The sequence below is a fragment of the Salvelinus sp. IW2-2015 genome, linkage group LG8 (assembly GCF_002910315.2).
Source record: "Salvelinus sp. IW2-2015 linkage group LG8, ASM291031v2, whole genome shotgun sequence".
NCBI classification, from domain to species: Eukaryota; Metazoa; Chordata; class Actinopteri; order Salmoniformes; family Salmonidae; genus Salvelinus; species Salvelinus sp. IW2-2015.
Window position 1 is genome coordinate 34,008,653 of NC_036848.1, and position 25,210 is coordinate 34,033,862.

Below are 25,210 nucleotides of genomic sequence, written 5' to 3' on the forward strand. Positions count from 1 at the left end.
AGCCTAGGTACCAGTGTGCTTAGCTGACATTCCACTCTTGTATGACGCCAAGCACAATACCATAGTCACGCAGTGACTGTGTGTGCGCTTTAGAATCTAAATCGTCMGAACCCTGTTGAACAAAAGACATTCAATCAATGACCCACTTTAGTGTCTTTGATAGTGTGTTGGATGGCCTTGTCATTTCAGGAAAATAGTTATTGTGAAGTCCTTCAGTCCAGAAGGCTACTTGTGGAGTGGTTGTATCAATGTAAAGATCATTCGATATCAAATTCACTAAATATCAAAGCAACTATTAACAGGCTATAACTTGATCCCACAGTAAGAAGACTAGGATTCAGGCAAAAGTATCCTCAATGAGTTTCACAACACACTACACTTCATGAGATACCTGAAGATTCAAGTGGACCTTTAAARGAGCAAAGTCACTGAGGAAAAAAAAGAGAGGGAGAAAATAGGTATCTTTAGGTGTCATAAGGGCTGACAACCTCTCAGTGGGCTTCTCTATGCACATTGCTCTCCTTGTTCACCTACTGCGATCAAAATAATATATTAGCCGAGGGAGGCATCAAATAAAATGCATTGCATGAAATGACATATGCCTATATAGCCTACTGAATGTTACATTTCAACAGGCTGCATCGCCACCGATGTCGCTAAAAAAGGGAAAGAAAGGAACTTACCTTCCTACAGCGCTTTCAAAATAGAATATAAGTTTCCTCCGTAAACCAAGCAACGCCTGTGACGGACTCGGGCAAAATTAGGCAAAGCATGAATGTATTGATATTCCTACACTTCTGACTCTCCGACAATTTCTTAAGATGCTGTGCCGGGAGAGGGTATCAACGCCCGTCCTCCGCACTGGGCGAATCTCGCTTCCTCCAGACCACTTGCAAAGTTTCCCTCTGCGTCTACCAGCGAGCAGTGGCCGCCTTCTCTGCTTTAAAACCGAAGGTTTCAGTCCTCATGGAGACAGAAAAGAGGTGAATGATACTTGATGTTGTTCTCTATTTCTGACAGTTGACCGAAAGACGGAGCTAGTACTAAATGCGTCGGTWAGGAAGAGAGAGAGAGAGACCCAAAGGATATCTTGCCACTAAATAATTTCCTTGAACTCCAGCGCCACCCTCAGAGGTAAGAATTTTAACAAGTCAAGTGGAGTAAAAATTAAAAACGACCAATAAACACATACAGTAGGTGGGGTGATTCTGTGAAATATTAATGAGTGTGTTATTCAAAATCTCTGATAATAAATCTATCTATCACAATCTGGGATAGAATGCTAACTAAACCTTCAGCATATCAAAATATTATTGTCTAAAACCAGGGGTGTAAAGTACTTAAGTAAAAATACTTTCAAGTACTATACTTAAGTAATTTTGGGGGTTTGCTTTACTATTTATATTTTTGACTACTTTTACTTCACTACATTCCTTTTACCCTATGCATTTTCCTTGACACCCAAAAGTACTCATTATATTTTGAATGCTTCGCAGGACAMGAAAATAGTCAAATTCAAGTGCTTATCAACCAAACATCCCTGGTCATCCCTACTGCCTCTGATCTGGCGGACWCACTAAACACACATGCTTCGTTTGTAAATTATGTCTGAATGTTGGAGTGTYCCCGTGGCTRTCCATAAATAAAATAAAAAAACAACAATCTGGTTTGTTTAATATAAGGAATTTTAAACMATTTATACTTTTACTTTTGATACTTAAGTATATTTTAAACCAAAAACMTTTAGACTTTTACTCAAGTAGAATTTTACTGGGTYACTTTTACTTTTACTTGAGTCATTTTCTATTAAGTTATTTTWACTTTTTTCACCACTGTCTAAAACGGAGTAAATTAGCCTCGAAAGTATTTGTGAACAAATGTCATGGCACGCAAAACGGTATTTGTTTTCTAGTCAATGACAACCTTCTGCTCCATGAATTAGATGTCAAGGGTGCATGAGGTAAACCGCTATCTGAAACCTTCCATCTGTCAGGCATAAGCGGGTGGCATGTCTAATGACATGATCCAAGGCTGAGGAGGAGGGGTCGTAGCATGCCGAGACAGTAAATTGGCCCAGACGGGGAGGATAAARATCTTAGTTTTACAGTTTACAATCTACACCTCAAGCTATTTGATCTAAGAGTATTATGTTTTGATGATGACGATGATCATGATGATTATGATGATGAAGAATCTTAGTGAGTGGYCCTTATGTCCTAGTAACATCTTTATCCCACAAGTTCAACAAACCCTGAAATCAGTTTCACCAGAAAGTATTTACTTTGAACGTTGCAGTGCCATGGACAATAGCCAGCTGATAAATGGTTAGTCCTTGGAGACAAGGGACATGTAAGGTTAACCATAGAGAACCATCAGTTTGTCAAGGCATTCCTTTGCTTTTTTGGTGAAAATGCCTTAGTATAATGCACAAATGCTGGGTAATAAGCTAATGATAGTGCACAGCTTCTCCTCAAACTAATAATCAAGAAAAACAATAGGCACGACCCTGTAAAGATGTCAAGGGTGCCGAAGGTATGACCATTCCAAAAAAAAAAACACATTGTCACAAATGTTACAGTGCATCATGTTTGAGCCAAGCTCAAGAAAAGTGAAAATGAAACCTGAAATCCTATTGGGAAAGAGTTTGTTATAATTCTCCTTGTAAGGCGGTGGCAGTCTCCCACAACAGATGGCACAAAACGGCCTCTAGCATTATCCCGTCTATAGCTCCACATCAAATTGGATGACGAGAGTGCCCAACGTTTCCAGTCCAAAACTGTATGTCAAGAGCTGAACTAATGTGATTGTCCTTTATGCAACAAGTAAATATCCCCAAGCTTGCGCTTTCCAGTTGAATATGAGTAACAATAAGAAAAGATATAGATAGAGACACAACAGGGACGCTATATAGACGCCTGATGACGCAAGGTGTCCCACCCTCGGTCATAAGTAATCACTGATTAATAGTGCTTATACAACTATTAAGATGTCACCAGCTGATCAATGAGCTGCAAGCCAATCGATGGCTGAGGGGGTCTATGGTTTTACAGAGGAGGGGTAAGAATGATGTACTGTATGATGAAGGGGTTTGAAGCCCCTTATACAGTACCAGTCAAAAGTTTGGACACACCTACTCATTCAAGGGTTTTTCTTTATTTTTACTATTTTCTACATCGTAAGATAATAGTGAAGACATAAAAACTATGAAATAATCACATATGGAATCATGTAGTAACCCAAAAAGTGTTTAACACATCAAAATATATTTTAGATTCTTCAAAGTAGCCACCCTTTGCCTTGACTAGAGAGACTAAAAAGCTTGTGAGAGTGATGCACGACCTAGGTTTATTTGAAACATCGTCATCTCCTGGCAGCATTTACCGGACAGATTCAGAATCTTGAAAAACCCATTAGGAAAAAAAAGCTAGTAAACTCTATTCGATTGTATTTTTTGTACAATGTTTTTTTTTTTTTTTTTTTTGCTTTTGGAGTCAAAGATAATAGTTTCAGTATAGTTTTAGTTTTTCAAAAGGGTTTCTTAATTATTTTATTTCAGTTTATTTTATTTCATTTTATTCAGGCATCGTTTTAGTTTACTATAATAACCTCGGTGCTCATACACCCACTAGACCTCTCGCTAAAATTGTGCTGGTTTTGTATTCAACAGGAAGAGTCTACTTGGCAGTTCATAAAAATATTTTTTGGGGGACAGGTGGCAATACACAAGAATGTGCCAAAAGCTCGAGCGTTTGTTCCCACACCCTTCTCCTTGCTATCATGAGCCTACAAATGACTAAACAAAATGCATATGTGAAAAGAGTAACATTTCTTCTTCATTATGGTTAGATTCAAGACCACACTTTTAGTATGACCGRTGCCAACAATTGTTTGTTAAGCTTGTTGTTTTCTGAAACTGAGATGAATGCAAATTGCTTAGTATGTCCCCTATGTTGGAAGGCTATTTTGTCCGTTCTCTTTTGGCTGATTGACCTCAAGAGAGACATGGTCTTTCTAAAAATGGTTTCAGCCATGCAAAGTCTGGCATTTAAAATGCACTAAGATTTGATTTCCCATGACCCCAGCCTCAACCTATTGTAGAAGACATTTATTATCTCCATCACTACTCAACTATACAGGAGTCTCATTTTAGAAATTCCATACCCACAGTCACCTTTTAAAGTTCACACAAACCCGCATTGCTTTTCTATTGCATTACCATTCCATTGCATTGCAAGTTCCGCACTAGCCTTCAAGAACAGTAGGCCTCCGACTTAAAAGGGCAAGTCATGCCATAATTATTTTTCATCAGTGACATTGTAAATCCGACTGCAATGATGTTCTAAACAGGACGATTAACAATTCACACAAATTCAAGGGCTTTTGAAACCAACTCAGCTATAGAATACACATTTATCTTGATCTATATATCGAAGCAGAGCATGGAATATCTCATGTWAAGGATCCACTCACTGAGGAGTTGAATATAATCAGGTAATGTACACTCAGTGGCCAGTTTATTAAGCACACCACCCCGTTCACGGAAATGGTTCACACCTACAGACAGTAATTCARGTGGCTGTGGTTTGCTATATAAAGTAGGTAGAGAGGCATCGAGGCATTAAGTTACTGTTCAATTGAACGTTAGAATGGGCGAAACGAGTGACCTAAGCGACTTTGAATGGTATGGTTGTGGTATGATTGTCGGTGCCAGGCGCGCCGGTTCCAGGATCTCAGAAACGGTCGGCCTCCTAGGCTTTTCACGTACGGCAGTGTCTAGGGTTTACAGAGAATGGTGCATCAAATATACAGTTAGCGGCAGTGGGCGAAAACAGCTTGTTGATGGAGAATGTCAAGAATCATGCAAGCTAACAGGGGGGCCACAAAAACAGGCAAATAACGGCATAGTACAACAGTGGTGTGCAGAACGACATCTTGGAACGCACAACTCGTCGGTCCTTGTCACGGATGGGCTATTGCTGCAGACGACCACACCAGGTTCCACTCCTATCAACTAAAAACAAGAACAAGCAGCTCCAGTGAGCGCGCGATCACCAACACTGGACAATTGAGAACTAGAAAACATTGCCTGGTCCGGCMAATCCCGGTTCCTTTTGTGTCATGCTGATGGCAGGGTCAGGATTTGTAGTAAGCAGCATGAGTCCATGGCCTGGTGTCAACGGTACAGGCTGGTGGCGGTGGTGTAATGGTGTGGGGAATGTTTTCCTGGCACACGTTAGGTCCTTTGATATAATTTAGAAACTTTTGAATGCCACACCCTGTAGAATCCATGACTGAAGAATTCAGGCTGTTCTGGAGGCAATGGGGGGTACCCAATAGACTGGTCACTGAGTGTATGTATAACCACCAAGGACACTATACCATCTGAGGAGAGCTTCCATCAGTACTACTGACCAAGAGGATTCTTTTTATTATCCACAGCCACCTCACAGAGGGGCCTTGTCTCCCAACAATTWGGAGAGTCTGAAATGTAATTGGTCAAATTCCAGTTACAACAGACMAATCAGCTGAAGCAATAGTCTGTTTCCAAAACATTGTACTTTTACGCCCTTTCTGTCTCAGCCACCGAACTCAAGTTATATCTTCAACAGTAATTTCCTTCTCATTTCTTCTAAAGGACAGACAGACATTGGACATACAGCATACGCATGCTTGTGTTCTCTCAGCTGTCAGGGACTAAATAAGCTAGACTCTTCTACATCTAAATAGTTGAGTCTTTTTGGTCCCAATTCATCCTTCTCATTTTTTTTTTGTGTCGGATTTACACTGTCATTATGCCAGTCTGTCCTCTATGTGACAGCCCCTTAACCCTCAATGACAGGAGGGGAAACCTGTCACTATACCATCTGATTGTTTTATATATATATATTTTAAATATATATATATATATTTTTTTACCATAGGGCAGAGAAACATTTGCAGTTTTATAGCTAATCTCATGCTATTTTACACATTTTGCCATGCTCCTGTACATTTATTAAATATTTTACATTTATAGTTGTTTTTGTTTAAATCTTTTTCATTTATTTTTCGTTTTGAATAGCTAAATTAGTATAGATTAAGTCTGGGATACGTCTATTTGTATTATGCCCATGAATTTAATGGCAAATCAGGTCTTTCAACATTACTAGCCAACAATACTTGCAAGCTAGCTATCTAGTTAGCTAGAGTGTCTTGATTTGAATGCGTCACCCTATTGTTATGTTGTTTCTATGGTCTCCAGAACCATGAGGAGCACTGCAATGGATGACAAACTGGCAGAGATTAATTCATCGCTCAATCTGAGAATGGAGTGATTGGATGACGAGCTGTCATCATTGAGTGAGTCACCCAAAGCTTGTGAGCCCCCCGGCTGGCGGGGGCTGCAGGGTTGAATGCTTCACCAGTGACACACACACACCATGTCAGAAACATAGCACAGTGGGAAAAGTGACTACTTGAAAAGTGACTATGTGAAAAGTGACTACTTTGCGCCCAAATTTACCTGCCTGAGCCCCTTTAAAGACTCAAGGATTGTACTGTAAGTTCAATAGGCACACATTTCCTGAAATACCAGACATCAAATTCGAAAGACATTGATTCAAAGTCTAAGATTTAAGATATTATGGGTTGTCACTTCCGTTCTGCCCTGTATTCAGTCCATATCAATGATTTAGTCTTTTCTTTTTTAAAGTGGGTTTCTCTAAAGGCCCCTATCCATATTGTAGTTACAGAAAGTAAAAAGAATATGAAAAAATCATGCTGTTTACTTACAGTTACAGTCAGTTGGAGATGGACAGCCAGCATAATTTCTCTGTGCCCTGAGGTAACCAGCTGTCTGATGAGAGGCTGTTTGAGGGAGAGGCTGTGCCTGTGGCCACCTGCAGCAGTGCTGAAAGCCAATCCTGGAGGATGGAATTACAGCTAAAATAGGTTTAATTTCTTGTCGGCCACAAAGGACTGTTGGATGTCTTGGCAACCGAACAGACACTCACCTAGTGATAAATGCAGTTGAGATTCCATTAAAATTACATGGTGCAAGTGATCAATGTCGATTGAGATTCTGCGCAGATTATTACAGCAATTGTGAATATCTCCACAGACCTGTGACAACCTACGCACGCTATCTTGAACATACACACTTTATATGATAACATAAGACGAAATGTATAGTTACAGTAACCTCGAAATGTGGCCATAGATGTGTTACTCATTTTAAGGTTGAATGTTATATTCGTTTGTAAGATAGTCTCAACATTAGTCTATTTACTGCATTACAAAAGTAATATTGAATTGTGTTTAGATGACAATGCAACCAAATATCAACATTTAAAGGAGATGAATCTACTGCTTGGATAGGTCCATCTGAGCCACTACTGGTTGAATTAATCTCATTCTTTAACTTTTATTTTTGGTTGAGTTGGAGACGTGAATCCAACATATCGTTTGTTAACTTTTCGACAAGTTAATAGGCTATTTATTGTATTTCAAAGGTGATGTCACTGCAACCAAATATACAAATTTGAAGAAGATGTATCTTCTGCTTGGATAGTTCCATCTGTGTCACTGARTAAGTATGGCTATAAATTCAGTGTGTCTACAAATTAATAATTGACATGTTGGATTCACATCTCCATCTCAACCAAAAATCATACTCTGAAATACTCTGTTAAACCTACCCTTTGGAATGACTTCGATAGCAACAGTGAATCTATTTCGTTTTTAAGTGGCAATCTCTTAACAATCATTCTCACGATAGCACATTGCTAATAGTCAGTGTCAAATATCATAGCTGGGCTTGATTAAAACCCTGGATGGGAGACCAAAGAGTAGCTGTGGATAGATCAATTAGGAGGTGCTGCCCAGCCTATAGTTTTTTCTGATAGTGGATATAACGTTGAAGATCTGCTCTTTCTGTGACAGACTGACCAGGTAAATACAGGTGAAAGCTATGATCCCTTATTGATGTCAACTGATAAATCCACTTCAATCAGTGTAGATGAAGGGGCGGTAGACAGGTTAAAGAAGGATTTTTAAGCCTTGAGACAATTGAGACATGGATTGTGTATGTTTGACATTCGGAGGGTGAATGGACATGACAAAATATTTAAGTGCCTTTGAACAGGGTATGGTAGTACAGTAGGTCAAATCAAATTTTATTTGTCACGTACACGTTTTTATTGCAGGTGTAGCGAAATGCCAGGCGCAATGGTTTGAGTATGTCAAGAACTGCACAGCTGCTGGGTTTTTCACACTCAACAGTTTTCCGTGTGTATTACGAATGGTCCACCAACCAAAGGACATCCAGCCAACGGCAAGCCAGTAGTCGAAAACGGGTCATTGATGAAAGAGGACAGAAGAGGCTGACACGAATTGTGCAGATCAACAGACGGGTTACAWTTAGTCAACTGACAGTCCAGTTCAACATTGGTCCCCAAAGACCCATGAAAGAATATACAACTCGACGTACCTTGACACGAAAGGTTTCTGGCAGCCGACAACCTTACAGAGTTCCACTTCTTTCAGCAAAAAAACACGAAACGGTGGTTGCAGTGGGCTAAAGAACAAAAACACTGGACACTAGGGAATTGGTAAAACATTGCCTGGTCTGATCAATCCCAGTTCCTGCTGTTTCACACTGATGGGGAGGACTAGGATATTTAGAATACCGCAAGTACKTGCATCCATCATGCTGTGTGTCAACATTGCAGGTTAGTGCTGGTGATGTGAGTTGTGTTTTCATGGCACACATTGGGCCCCTTGATAAAAGTGGAGCAATTTTTGAATGCCACAGGATATCTGAACATCATTGCCAATCAGGTGCATGCATCTCTTCATGTCAGCAGTGTATCCATCTGGGAATGGATTTTTTTCCAGCAGGATAATACCCCATGCCACAAGGCTAGGATTGTCCATTAATGGCTCCAGGACATGACAGTGAATTCAGCTTAGGGAGTGGTCGAAATTTATACAAATTTTACCTGGAAGAAAAGGGGTGATTTTTCCATTTCAATCAGCTGGATGGTTTAGTATTTTTTTTAGTCCAGGGGAGGGTCATGTCATTTGTAATTGATTAACAAACCACACTCAATGGTAAATCTAAGCGCTGACGGTAGTGCTATAGGTTCGGGGGTGTGCAGAAATATTTTAGCTATTTTCACAACCAAACATGATTGGCACAGTGCTGGTGGTGGCGCGAAAGGGCTGGGTTTTGCTGAATAAACCAGTTGTGGGTCTGTTGAAGCTTGGCCCCTCACTGGCCAATCAGAATGTGCTCCATGAGGTTGCTTCAAGTTGTGTATTCCAATGTTAGTCRGTTATAGTTTGTTAAATAGCTTACAGAAACAAAATAACAAAATGTAGACCCATTCCATCTTTGCTAAATATGTTAACTTGAATCTGTTTGCAGTCATTGTTCTAAGACATTGTATGGCTTCAAAGCGGAAATATATACAGTGCCTTCAGAAAGTATTCAGACCCCTTGACTTGTTCTACATTTTGTTACGTTACAGCCTTATTCTAAAAAMGATTAAGTAAAAATCCTCAGCAATCTACACACAATACCCCATAATGACAAAGTTAATTTAAAATTAAAAAAAATTGAACATTTATAAAAAATACAAAAACAGAAATACCTTATTTACATAAGTATTCAAACCCTTTGCTATGAGACTTGAACTTGAGCTCAGGTGCATCCTGTTTCCATTGGTCATCCATGAGATGTTTCTACAACTTGATTGGAGTCCAGCTGTGGTAAATTCAATTGATTGGACATGATATGGAAAGGCACACACCTGTCTAAGGTCCCACAGTTAACAGTGCATGTCAGAGCAAAAACCATGCAATGAGGTCGAAGGAATTGTCCGTAGAGCTCCGACACAGGATCGTGTCGAGGCACAGATCTGGGGAAGGGTACCGAAACATTTATGCAGCATTGAAGGTCCCCAAGAACACAGTGGCCTCCATCATTCTTAAATGGAAGACGTTTGGAACCACCAAGACTCTTCTAGAGCTGGCCGCCCAGCCAAACTGAGCAATCGGGAATAAGGGCCTTGGTTAGGGAGGTGGCCAAGAACCCAATGGTCACTCTGACGGAGCTCCAGAGTTCCTCTGTGGAGATGGGAGAACCTTCCACAAGGACAACCATTTCTGCAGCGCTCCACCAATCAGGCCTCTATGGTAGAGTGGCCAGACTGAAGCCACTCTTCAGTAAAAGGCACATGACAGGAGTGGCTTTGTGACAAGTCTCAATGTCCTTGAGTGGCCCAGCCAGATCCCGGACTTGAACCCGATGGAACATCTCTGGAGAGACCTGAAAATGTATGTGCAGCGACACTCCCCATCCAACCTGACAGAGCTTGAGAGGATCGGCAGAGAAGAATGGGAGAAACTCCCCAAATACAGGTGTGCCAAGCTGGTAGCGTCACACCCAAGAAGACTCAAGGCTGTAATCGCTGCCAAAGGTGCTTCAACAAAGTACTGAGTGAAGGGTCTGAATACTTATGTAAATGTGATATTTCGGTTTTTATTTTTCATAAATTAGCAAACATTTCTAAAACCAGAGAGGTAGGTGAGCAACTTTTCCAACTCCAGCAGGGTGCCCCATTCTGCTGCAGAGTATGGCAGCCTCCAGRGGATGGAATGAGCAGGCGATCCGCACTCTATTCCTTAGTGGACTGCGCGAGGATGCCAGAGCGGCGTCGCTGGAGACAGCTGGGGCTCTGTCCCTCTTGCGGCCAGGAGGGGCACCAGCTTCAGTGTCCCAACCTGGGTCCACTGGAGCAGAAGCCAGCCCAGTGCCCTTCTGTCTCCCAGAGTATTCCGTTATCATCATTTTCCGCCAAACCCTTTCTGGTTCCTATTTCACTGGCTGGCTGTCCCTCAAATGTTGTCTCTACAGCTTTAGTGGACTCCGGTGCCACTGGGAACTTAKTCGACCAGGCCCTCACCTCCTCCCTGAACTTAACTTCATACCCACTCTCCTCTCCTTTTCCTGTTCAAGCCCTGGAAACGCGATCTATCAAACTGTCCTCCCGAATCGTTGGTGTGTTGGGATGTAGATGTGGACATCCACCAGGCTCTGGAGAGGGAACACGCTCCTGCTACCTGCTCCCCAGAGTGCATCTACATCCCCATGGGATGAGAGATCAGCTGTGACCTGGGTACATACATCCCTCGCCGCTGGACACTCCAGTATCACCTGCACCATCCAATCCCTCTCCGATAAATACTGGTGGCCCACCTTGYCGTAGGACGTCGCCCACTATGTCAACTTATGTATCCAATCCAAGTCTCCCAGGCACGCTCCAGCAGGGACTCTACTTCCCCTTCCCGTGCCTCAGCGGCCTTGGTCACATCTGTCCATAGACTTTGTTAATGATCTCCCCCTTTCTGATGGGTTTTACCACTATTATGGTTGTTGTTGATAGACTCTCCAAATCCTTCCGTTTTATCCCTCTCTCTGGTCTACCTACCGCTCTCCAGGTTGCGGAGGCACTATTCCAGCAGGACTTCCGGCCCTATGGCCTTCCGGGGGACATCGTTTCCGACTATGGGCTCCAATTCACATCGCGGGTCTGGAAAGCCTTTATGGAGAAGCTGGGGGCCACGGTCAGCCTCACATCTGGGTACCACAGTCCAACAGGCAGGTGGAGAGAACCAACCAGGAGCTGGGGAGGTTTGTAAGGAGTCACTGCCAGGACCGACAGGGGAGTGGGTCTGGTTCCTTCCCTGGGCAGAATACACTCAGAACTCACTTCGTCACCACTCCACCGGGCTGACTCCCTTTCAGTGCGTCCTGGGGATATCAGCCAGCCCTGGCTCCATGGACTCCGAGCCAGACCGAGGCCCCTGCAGTGGATGAGTGGTTCCGACGGGCAGAAGAGGTGTGGAACGCCACCCACATGAGGCTCCAGCACGCTGTCCGCTGTCAGAAGGATCAGGCAGACCGCCACCGCAGTGGGGCTCCCCGTGTTCCATCCTGGTTATCACGTCTGTCTCTCTACCAGGAACCTCCTGCTCCGCCTGCCCTGAAGAAAGCTGAGCCCCCGTTTTGTGGGGCCCTTCAAGGTCCTCCGGAGGGTTAATGATGTAACTTACCATTTAACTCCCCACCAACTGCGTGGCATGGAATTTGTTGATTGTTTCATCTCAATGTGTGCCCGATGCTGCCCCTCATCCCTGATTCTCTGCTGGGGGCGCACAATATCAAGTGCGCCTAGTGTGGTCTCAATCAAAGGATCCATAGCCTATATTATAGGCAATAGGCCTCGGCTATACGAAGAGCATGCTTGAAGAAGCACAGGGCAAAGTTATATTTCTAAGAAAATGTACTTCCTTCCCAATTTGTTGCACTGCTGGCTACACTGCATTACACACTGCAATGGATAGGCTCTCTCAATCATGAGCTGTGGACAAAAACAAATGTAATATCTGTGTGCTCGGACTAGGCCAACTGATGTCCTGTTCCGTTTGAAAGGGAGAACGTGAAGATTTTTAATAAAAACAATATGTTTTGTTGCCCATAACGAAGCTATTTATCAGAGTTATTGACCTCACAATAAGCCATATTCAAGTCATTGACATTACTATGAAGTGGCACCGCGGAGATGGACAGTGCATGGGTGCTGAAGGTACGCTAATTCTAGAAGTCCTAATTCATTTAAACAGTCTTCATTTTACTAACAACGAGGGCTTTGTGTTGGAGCCTGTTTTTTCCTATACAAAAAATGTTGTCTGCTTGACAGACTAAATGATAGTCTACTACTATCCATTGATTTTTTTGTCAATTCCTTCAGTCACCGAACACCATGCACTCCTTAAATATCTGTGTCAGCGGTGTGTTAAGTTAAAAACAGGGCTCGAATTGAGGGGGTGTGTGAGGGTATTGTGCCTTTTGTTAAAGAAAATCGCTAAAAGCATAGTCCTACTCCTTGTTAGTGTTAAATATTTTGTATTTATTAATGGAGCTGATTATATAAAGTGATCTATAACGACGCTTTAGTCCGCAATGCTTGAAGATAAAAACAAGCTGTAAAATGCCGGGGAAAGATGTGTTTCGGATGCATATGGGGATATCTTTGGTTTGTATCTATGACATTCAGAGGCTGTGCTAGAACCTTCTATATCCGAGGAGACAAAATGTGTACTTTGCTTGGGAAGTAATGTGTGTTTCTGTCACAATCAATTGTCCTTCAACATTTCAAAATGCCTTTAAACAACATTGTAACTCTAAATCAGTCAGGAGCAAGCCAGGCAGCCTAAGAAGGAACAAAAATGAATTATTATATTATTATTATATTATTATATTTCAAGGCTATAGCCTGCCATTTAAGAAATAAATTGTGAATAATTTGTGACATGCTACAGGCTAGCAGGAGGCTGGCATTTTAACAACATGCCTATACATTTAGCATTTAGGCTGTATAAAATAAATGTTTTAAAAATATTGACTTCAATAATAATGGAACGAAAAATGACTTATTAGGCTATACAGACATTCTACAGTGCCTTTGAATCCACTTTTAGAAACATGATTTCGGCCAGTCTTTGGTTTGAGGATTATCCAATGAGCTATGCATGCCTAGTTTGTTCATTTAGCCTAGCAGATGCTTTTGTCTTCGCATGCCCTAATCACAGTCAACACAAATCTATTTTGTAACAACAATATCCTGGAATAAATGACAAAATGATAGTTTCCCGAATGGAAAAAAAGTAACAAACGCATATAGGCCTACCTGATGTCACTATCAACTGACTACTAAGTTAAACAACGAATGGCTTTTTCTCCAATTCATCAATCATCAGATACTTCAGTTGTAACTGGTTCTGTCGCGATACATTTTTACAGTCGATAGACAACTTCAGCACTGCTCCAAACTTAGACTATCCTCTTCTTTTATTAACAACAGCCCGTATAGAGATCAAAACCTCTCTGGTGATGCAGCATGCAGCTCGTTCATTATCATGCTCTGTCGTGGTATTCAAAGATGCTGCTCGTCTCCAGTCATGTAAAATAATGTAGAATTGCATGAAATGCCTTCATGAAAGGCTATTTTTTCCCCAGGACTGCAAATGAGGTGATGGATTCATGCAGTGATTTTATTATAATAAGATCTTTTCACCCTTGTTCACAGCAGAATGTGAATCCACAGCCTTCTGGCTACTTTGCCATGTAGGCTAATGCTTACAAAACAAAGAACCGTTTCTAAAACGGCATATCTAAAGTCTCTCACGGAAGGCATATTCTCTGCTATCCACGTTATGTTTTGATTATTCTTTTGGTTATAGTGGAGGGTTACTCGTTTTCTTTTTTCAAGTGTTCAGGGAGGGTCGGGTAAAAATATATTTTACTGAAGGTAGGGCCATCCATTTTCATTTCAGAGAGGTCCGATTTTATCCAGATATCCTTCATTACAAAGGACGTACAGTACCTTACTGCGGCGGACTGCCCAGTCACCAGATCTCAATCCAATTGAGCATCTGTGGGATGAGATGGAATGAGCTATTCAGAGTAGAGATCCACAACCACTACCAGCCAACTGGGTGCCCAAGTGGCGCAGTGGTCTAAGGCACTGCATCTCAGTGCAAGAGGCGCCACTACAGTCCCTGGTTTGGATCCAGACTGTATCACATACGGCCGTGATTGGGAGTCCCATAGGGCGGCACACAATTCGCCCAGCGTCGTCCAGCTTTGGCCGGAGTAGGCCGTCATTGTAAATAATAATTTGTTATTAACTGACTTGCCTAGTTAAATGAATATATAAAAAACAACTTGACACAACTGTGGGAGGCATTGGGGTCAACATGGGCCAGCATCCCTGTGGAATGCATTCGACAGCTTGTACAGTCCATGCCCTGACGAATTGAGGCTGTTCTGAGGGCAAAATGGGGTGCAACTCAATATGAATGTTTTGTACACTTGTCTATGTTGAAATTTGGTTACAATCATGACATAATCCTGTGGTGGAAATTTCACCGTCAAAACAACGTTGATTACTTTTTCAAACCAAATGTATATTCCATGTAACAATGTGTTGACAAATGACGTTGAAACAGTGTTGGTCCAACCAGTTTGTGCCCAATGGGTGGGCTCTTCATTTACATCCATCCAGAGGTCTGGAATACGTAGTATCACCCAGTCTGGAAGGGTTTTTAGAGTGTCATTGAAAAATATCATTTTAATTGCTGCTTGAAGGTGTTTGTAGACCTCTGTGTGTCTATCCAGATGCTATCACATTTATCACACACAGAAAACACCAACACAGCTGTTGGCATGTCTGTCTGGCTGTCACTTAATCAATCTATACTCCTGGGGTCTAGATTTAACAGAAACRACTGAAATTAAATTATCTGACCGGGTGGGTAATTGGACAACATTTGTATTAATTCCTCAGTGCTCTGACCGCATTGAGACAGGTTCATTAGCCTCTTAGCAACAACTGAGACGGACAATTTCACAATCAGGCATGCATAACTGACCTCAGACGAGGGATTGTGGATACACTTGTGTAATAAATGGACTTCAAAGCATGTTCTCAAACTCAAGAAATACCTCACTGTGAAATACATGTTTTAATGGAGTTTGTTTGTCGTATTTCATCATGTGTACCAAATATAATTTGTACTGGAGTGGATGGTCATAGACTTAAAGAAAACTGACCACCAATTTCAACTTGACTTTCATGTTTTAGAAATAGCTATATTTTCTTCCTATACTCTTTTTTTGGGGGGCGAGACTACACTGCTGCTGGCCACTTCCAGCGGCCAGCCTCCCATCAYCAGCATCACAGTGAAAGGCACAATAATATAGAAATCAATTTGCAATGGATGGCTAGTTCTAAATTAGTTGATTCCCCTGGAGATTCCTCTTCCACAGTCATCTCACATATCACAAGGTCAGAGCAACAGAGATATTACATTTTTCTCTCTCCAACTACTTGGAAGTCTGGGAAGTCTTGCAGGAAAAGCACATGCATTCGCATGTGGAAAAATCACATGATTTCACATGAAATGTCACATGAAATCATGTGAAAACTTGTTTTTGGAACACTCGCATGTGATCACGTTTTCACATGTGTAGCTTCGTGTGATCAGATGTTTTCCACTTGTGTTCCAAGTCTTTTTGGAACAATTCACATGTGATCACGTGAAATTCATGTAGTTTTACCATAAGGGTAGTGACTTACATATTAGGTTATGATTTTAAACAGCGTTACACAAGCCTGTTCAGAAATATTTTCCGCTAATTATCGTCTGAGCGTCCATAATATCATACATGACAAGATTTTATTTTGAAATGACCTCTGTGGCTGGCACATATGTTTATCTATATGAAAATGTACTGCATGCATGCAATGTGTTGGAACACAGTGGAGGTTTGAGACAGCTTATTTGACACGTGCCACTGCAGATGTGTGAGTGACAACATTTTCTGCTCCTCTTTCCATTTGGAAAGAATGGCAGAACCTCTCTACATGTGTGTTGCAAATTCCCACCTAAATTAACACTTTATTAGAGCTGATGCTTTTACACTTTCTCAGTGTTTAGACTAGATGAGTTTGTTAGACACATGCACAGGGTCGCAGATCTAATTGCAGGGTACAGTGGAATTCTTAAGCTGCGAGCTCCAACAGTGCAGGTCAAAAAGAGAAGTGACTGAAACAATACAAATAATAATTTACAACTCTAACAATGATAAATGTCCAAGGGTGAGGGGGTGTTCATATGGGGAGCAGCGTTTCATTGTTCTTGGTAATCAGGCCTACTACTGTACTTGATGATAGAGTTGGAACTAGATCAATGCATCTAAAAATGTGCTTACAGAAACGTAGAGATATTAAAASAAACTATTCTAAAAAGCAACATGCAACAAAGCATGCTAGGAAATATGATAAAGTAATAACACCACACAGTGTTGATTCCTGTAACGATGTACGCTGAGAGTCGGGAAGCAAGTTCAGGGAGTGAATACACTTAATAAACAAACGTACATGAACAAAACAAGAAACAGGAACAGCGCACCGACATGAAACAGATACAGAAACAATAACGCCTGGGGAAGGAACCAAAGGGAGTAACACAAATAGGGCAGGTAATCAAGGAGGTGATGGAGTCCAGGTGAGTGTCAATAAGCGCTGGTGCGCGTGATGATGGTGACAGGTGTGCGTAATAATCAGGAGTCTGGTGACCTAGAGGCCAGCGAGGGAGTATACATGACAATTCCACCGTGATTCAATAACACAAAATGTATTCACTTTTGGTGGCGTCAATTTCAATCCCACTGGTGTTAACTCTTGTAGAATTAACACTCAGATATAACACTCACACTTTACTTCAACACTGAGATTTTAACACCCACAAATTTGCTGTGTGCATTTGTTTACTATTTCCCTATGCTGATACTGAGGCATCTCATTAACAGCACTTAAACCTGAAGCTGAGAAACGGAAGTGGCTATGTCTCTAATGAGAAAAAGAAAAGCTGAGTCCCTTAAGACCAATGGGCAATACGCTCTTTAGAGGACAATAAGCTCTTTTAAGATGGGGGAAATGAATGCATGGCTCACAGGCTATTAGGGCCAAATTGTTTGGGCCTTTGAAAATAACCCAGCTGTTTCATCTGGCTATACAAACACAAACAAACAATTGGGCATAGATGGTTTTGAACATGAAGAGGACCTCATACACATGCCCACTTAATGAGGGCCAATTGGACGTGTGCCTTGAATACACTCKGCGCTTTCCTAGCTCCTGTGCACCTGCTGCAGGTGGAAATAGACTGCTGAAAAGGAAAAAGCAGAACATTATCTGCCTGACATTGATTGTTTCTGTTTGTTTTCAGGTTTCCCGCCTCCCCTCAAACTACCAATTAGATGMTATTTTATGGACCAAATAGGCAGTTTGCATATGCAGTGCATTTTCCGACCCTCACTAATGCATTAAAAACTAGTTTGCATAGAGCCCTCGGCCGTGTAATAAGCTCCTATAGGCCAGGCTGAGGGGCCAGGCTAAGTGGGGTGCTAATGAGTGGAGAGTTAAGCTACAGCCAGGCAATGGTAGACATACAGTACAGCACCACGTGATGTGTGATATATAGAAACTGTGGGCCTAAGCCCTGAGTCCCAGTGGAGCTCCGCTGCCAGATCCTCACAGATGGTTTGGGTTGGATGAGACAGGGGTGACACTTTGCTGCCCACACTACTACAGTTATCCTTTTACTGCAGTGAGATACATRAATGTAATAGTTTTAAGAAGGTCATACCGAGGATTATTTCGCTTTTTGATTTTGAATTTTAAAGAATTCAATACCAGTCAAAAGTTTAGACACACCTACTCATTCAAGGCTTTTTCTTTATTTTTAACTATTTTCTACATTGTAGAATAATAGTGTAGACATCAAAACTATGAAATAGCACATATGGAATCARGTAGTAACCAAAAAAGTGTTAAACAAATCTAAATATATTTGATATTCTTCAAAGTAGTCACCCTTTGCCTTGATGACAGCTTTGCACACCATTGGCAATCTCTCAACCAGCTTCATGAGGAATGCTTTTCCAAAAGTCTTGAAGGAGTTCCCACATATGCTGAGCACTTGTTGGTTGCTTTTCCTTCACTCTGCAGTCCAACTCATCCCAAACCATCTCAACTGACTTCGGGTGATGGTGGAGGCCAGGTCATCTGATGCTGCACTTCATCACTCTCCTTAGTGGTCATATAGCACTTACACAGCCTGGAGGTGTGTTTTGGGTCATTGTTCTGTTGAAAAACAAATGATAGTCCCACTAAGCACAAACCAGATGGGTTGGTGTATCGCTGCAGAATGCTTTGGTTGCCATGCTGGTTAAGCGTGCCTTGAATTCTAAATAAATCACTGACATTGTCAACCGGAAAAAAAGCACCCCCACACCATCACACTTCCTCCTCCATGCTTCATGGTGGGAACCATAAATGTGGAGATCATGCTATGTTCATACAAATATTTACAGATGTTAAGTTTGCTGAAAATAAATGCAGTTGACAGTGAGAGGATGTTTCTTTCATTTGTTCTTGCCATAATATGGACTTGGTCTATCTTCTGTATACCACCCGTACCTTGTCACAACACAACTGAATGGCTCAAACGCATTAAGAAGGAAAGAAATTCCACAAATTAACTTTTAACAAGGCCCACCTGTTAATTGAAATGCATTCCAGGTGACTACTTCGCCAAGCTGGTGGAGAGAATGACAACAGTGTGCAAAGCTGTCATCAAGGCAAAGGGTGGCTACTTTGAAGAATTTCAAATATAAAATAGATTCTGATTTGTTTAACTCTTTTTTGGTTACTACATGATTCCATATATGTTATTTCATAGTTTTGATGTCTTCACTATTCACAAATTCACTATACACAAATATTCTACAATGTACAAAACAGTACAAGTWAAGAAAAACTCTTGAATGAGTAGTAGTGTCCAAACTTTTAAATGGTGGGGTACAGTGACTATGTATAGATAATAAACAGCGAGTAGCAGCAGCGTAAAAAAGGGGGGGATGGTCTATGTAAATAGTCCGGGTAGCCATTTGATTAACTGTTTAGAATCCTTGGGCGTATAAGCTGTTAAGGAGCCTTTTGGACCTAGACTTGGTGCTCCGGTACCGCTTGCAGTGCGGTAGCAGAGAGAACAGTTTATGACTAGGGTGGCTGGAGTTTATTTTTAGGGCCTTCCTCTGACACCACCTGATATAGAGGTCCTGGAAGGCAGGAAGCTTCAGCCCCAGTGATGTACTGGGCTGTATGCACTACCCTCTGTGGCACCTTGGGGTCGGCTGCCGAGTAGTTGCCATACCAAGCGGTGATGCAACCAGTCAAGATGCTCTCAATGGTGCGGCTGTAGAACTTTTTGAGGACCTGGGGACCCATGTCAAATCTTTTCAGTATCCTGAGAGGGAATAGGCATTGTCGTGCCCTCTTCACAACTGTCTTGGTGTGTTTGGACGATGATAGTTTACTAGTAATGTGGACGTCAAGGAACTTGAATTCTCGACCTTCACTGCAGCCCTGTCGATGTGAATGGGGGCATGCTTGGCCTCCCTTTTCAGCTCTTTTGTCTTGCTCACGTTGAGGGAGAGGTTGTTGTTTTGGCACTGGACTGCCAGGTCTCTGACCTCCTCCCTGTAGACTGTCTCATCGTTGTCGGTGATCAGGCCTACCACTGTTGTGTCCTCAGCAAACTTAATGATGGTGTTAGAGTGGGTGAACAGAGAGTACAGGAGGGGACTAAGCACACACCCATGAGGGACGCCAGTGTTGAGGATCAGCATGGGAGATGTGTTCTTGCCTACCCTTACCACCTGGGGGCAGCCTGTTAGGAAGCCTAGGATCCAGTTGCAGACGAAGGTGTTTAGGCCCAGGGTCCTTATCTTATTGATGTGCTTTGAAGGCACTGTGGTTTTGAATGTTGAGTTGTAGTCAACAAACAGCATTCTCACGTAGGTGTTCCTTCTGTCCAGGTGGATAAGGGCAGTGTGGAGTGCAATGAAGATTACGTCATCTCTGTATCTGTTGGGGCGGTATGAGAATTGGAGTGGGTCTAGAGTTTCTGGGATGATGGTGTTGATTTGAGCCATGACCAGCATTTCAAAGCACTTCATGGCTACAGACGTGAGTGACTACTGGGCGGTAGTCATTTAGGCAGGTTACCTTGGCGTTCTTGGGCACATGGACTAAGGTGGTCTGCTTGAAACATGTAGGTATTACAGATTCAGTCAGGGAGAGGTTGAAAATGTCAGTGAAGACCCTTGCCAGTTGGTCAGTGCATGCTCTGAGTACGCATCCTGGTAATCCGTCTGGCCTTGCGAATTTGTGAATGTTGATCTGTTTAAAGGTCTTTCTCACCTCGGCTACGGAGAGCGTGATCACAGTTGTCCGGACTAGCTGGTGCTCTCATGTGTTGCTTGCCTCGAAGCGAGCATAGAAGGCATTTAGCTCATCTGGTAAGCTTGCGTCACTGGGCAGCTTGTGGCTGGGGTTCCCTTTGTAATCCGTAATAGTTTGCAAGCCCTGCCACATTCGACGAGCGTCAGAGCCAATGTAGTAGGATTTGATCTTAGTCCTGTATTGACGCTTTGCCTGTTTGATGGTTCGTCGGAGGGCGTAGCGGGATTTCTTATAAGCATCTGGATTAGTGTCCCGCTCCTTGAAAGCGGCAGCTCTAGCTTTTAGCTCAGTACGGATGTTGCCTGTAATCCAGGGCTTCTGCTGGGGATATGTACATACAGTGGGGAGAACAAGTATTTGATACACTGCCGATTTTGCAGGTTTTCCTACTTACAAAGCATGTAGAGGTCTGTAATTTTTTATCATAGGTACACTTCAACTGTGAGAGACGGAATCTAAAACAAAATCCAGAAAATCACATTGTTATGATTTTTAAATAATTAATTTGCATTTATTGCATGACATAAGTATTGATCACCTACCAACAGTAAGAATTCCGGCTCTCACAACCTGTTAGTTTTTCTTTAAGAAGCCTCCTGTTCTCCACTCATTACCTGTATTAAACTGCACCTGTTTGAACTCGTTACCTGTATAAAAGACACCTGTCCACACACTCAATCAAACAGATTCCAACCTCTCCACAATGGCAAAGACCAGAGAGCTGTGTAAGGACATCAGGGATAAAATTGTAGACCTGCACAAGGCTGGGATGGGCTACAGGAAAGGCAAGCAGCTTGGTGAGAAGGAAACAACTGTTGGCACAATTATTAGAAAATGGAAGAAGTTCAAGATGACGGTCAATCACCTCGGTCTGGGGCTCCATGCAAGATTTCACCTCGTGGGGCATCAATGATCATGAGGAGGTGAGGGATCAGCCCAGAACTACACGGCAGGACCTGGTCAATGACCTGAAGAGAGCTGGGACCACAGTCTCAAAGAAACCATTAGTAACAACACTAGCGCCGTCATGGATTAAAATCCTGCAGCGCACGCAAGGTCCCCTGCTTAAGCAGTGCATGTCCAGGCCTGTCTGAAGTTTGCCAATGACCATCTGGATGATCCAGAGGCGGAATGGGAGAAGGTCATGTGGTCTGATGAGACAAAAATAGAGCTTTTTGGTCTAACTCCACTCGCCATGTTTGGAGGAAGAAGAAGTATGAGTAAACCCCAAGAACACCATCCCAACCGTGAAGCATGGAGGTGGAAACATCATTCTTTGGGGATGCTTTTCTGCAAAGGGGACAGGACGACTGCACCGTATTGAGGGGAGGATGGATGGGCCATGTTATTGCGGAGATCTTGGCCAACAACCTCTTCCTCAGTAAGAGCATTGAAGATGGGTCGTGCTGGGTCTTCCAGCATGAAAAACGACACGAAGCACACAGCCATGGCAACTAAGGAGTGGCTCCGTAAGAAGCATCTCAAGGTCCTGGAGTGGCCTAGCCAGTCTCCAGACCTGAACCCAATAGAAAATCTTTGGAGGGAGCTGAAAGTCCGTATTGCCCAGCGACAGCCCCGAAACCTGAAGGATCTGGAGAAGATCTGTAGGGAGGAGTGGGCCAAAATCCCTGCTGCAGTGTGTGCAAACTAGTCAAGAACTACAGGAAACGTATGATCTCTGTAATTGCAAACAAAGGTTTCCTGTACGCAAATTTAAGTTCTGCTTTTCTGATGTATCAAATACTTATGTCATGCAATAAAATGCAAATTAATTATTTAAAAATCATACAATGTGATTTTCTGGATTMTTGTTTTAGATTCCGTCTCTCACAGTTGAAGTGTACCTATGATAAAAATTACAGACCTCTACATGCTTTGTAAGTAGGAAAACCTGCAAAATCGGCAGTGTATCAAATACTTGTTCTCCCCACTGTATATATGGTCACTATGGGACGACGTCGTCGATGCACTTATTGATGAACACGGTGACTGATGTGGTATACTCCTCAATGCCATTGGATGTGGTAGCAATACAGTACTGTAGCTTAGCATCCGCTTCATCAGACCACTGGTACTTCCTGCTTGAGTTTTTGTAAGCAGGTGTAACCTATGTGAAATGGCTAGCTAGTTAGTGGTGGTGCYCGCTAATAGCATTTCAATCGGTGACGTCACTCGCTCTGAGACCTTGAAGTAGTTGTTTCCCTTGCTCTGCAAGGGCCGCGGCTTTTGTGGCGCGATGGGTAACGATGCTTTGTGGGTGTCAGTTGTTGATGTGTGCAGAGGCTCCCTGGTTCGAGCCCAGGTAGGGGCGAGGAGAGGGACGGAAGCTATACTGTTACACAGGAATCAGGAGGATAGAATTGTGGTCAGATTTGCCAAATGGAGGGCGAGTTAGAGCTTTGTATGCATCTCTATGTGTTGAGTAACAGTGGTCTAGAATTTTMTCCCCTCTGGTTGCACGGGACATGCTGGTAGAAATGAGGTAAAACGGATTTCAGCTTTCCTGCATTAAAGTCCCCGGCCACTAGGTGCTCCGCTTCTGGGTGAGCATTCTCTTGTTTGCTTATGGCCTTATACAACTCGTTGAGTGCGGTCTTAGTGCCTGCATCGGTTTGTGGTGGTAAATAGACAGCCAAGAAAAATATAGATGAAAACTCTCTTGGTAAATAGTGTTGACTACAACTTATCATGAGGTACTCTACCTCAGGCGAACAAAACCTCGAGACTTACTTAATATTAGAGATTGTGCACCAGCTATTCTTTTTACAAATAGACACAAACCACCACCCCTCGTCTTACTGGAGGTTGCTGTTCGGTCTTGTCGATGCACGGGAAAACCCAGCCAACTGTATATTATTGTCTTGGTGGGTGTAGCTGGTGCATGGAAGTCAGGCGCAGGAGAGCAGAGATGAGTGGACAAAGCACTTTACTTAGGCAATGATATGAACACAACGCAACCGCATCACAAAATACAAAACCCAAGAACAAAGTACCGGCTGCCACAAWGCACGGGTATAACACAAAACCCGGCGCAAACCAGCCGGAAGCGTGCCAACCTCGACAATAAACAATACCCCACACAGACATGGAGGGAACAGAGGGCTAAATACATATAGTAATGATGATGAAATGAAAACCATGTGTGCAGGAAAGCAAGACAAAACACATGGAAAATGAAAGGTGGAGCGGCGATGGCTAGAAGACCGGTGACGTCGACCGCCGAACGTCGCCCGAACAAGGATAGGGACCGACTTCGGTAGAAGTCGTGACAATTATCCATATACTCGTTCAGCCACGACTCCGTGAAACATAAGATATTACAGTTTTTAATGTTCCGTTGGTAGGATAGTCATCGAAAGGAGCTTATCCTCCAGTAATTGTACATTCAACATGGTAAAGGCGGGTTATCCACTCGCCGACAAATTCTCACAAGGCATCTGGATCTACAGCCCCTGTATCGGCGTCTCCTTATCTCCTCATCTTTGTCCAGTCCGAGGTGAGTAATCGCTGTTCTGATGTCTAGAAGCTCTTTTTGGTCATGAGTGACGGTGGCAGAAACATTATGTACAAAAAAGTTACAAACAACGTGAAAAAACACACAGAATAGCACGATTGGTTAGGTGCCTGTAAAACAGCAGACATCCCCTCCGGCGCAATCTCAGTGTTTGTCTTTCCATAGAGAGGTCATAGTTTGTAGGCCAAACCGTTCGGACGCTTCAGACGATTTTGTGAGAAGGCTGATTTTCAGGATGTCTCATGGTCTGACAAACACAGCTCTAGCTCTGTCACCTTTCACCGCAGATGCGGAAGTGCAACATCGGCAGATGCGGTCAATGGTCGATTAAAACGCATCCAATGAAAAAAAAAAAGATATCTCTATCGTAAACCGACAGATTTGTATGGCTATTTTGTTATTATGCTAATTATATTTATGCGGGGGCGCAGACATCGAATCTAGGTTTTTAAAAATATATTTTTAAAGAATTCAACAGTGTTTTTATGTCAAACAGTTTTGTTTTATTTGAGTCTTTTGTGATGTAATATTGGGATGCAAACTCATAATTAAATACATTTCAACTCTATATCTGACATAGTCTTCTTTTTGTAATCCATAACCATGTGTGTGAGGTGTATACTTCTGTTTCAAAGTAGATTTGTTGAAGACTACCAAGAAACACTCTGTGTGACCCTGATTTAGCCCACTGCAGTATTAAACTTCTGCCATGCTTGATTTCTTCCTCATCACCCCAAAGATAGATTTGGAATGAGGCTCCTGTGATTAAGCGCTTGGT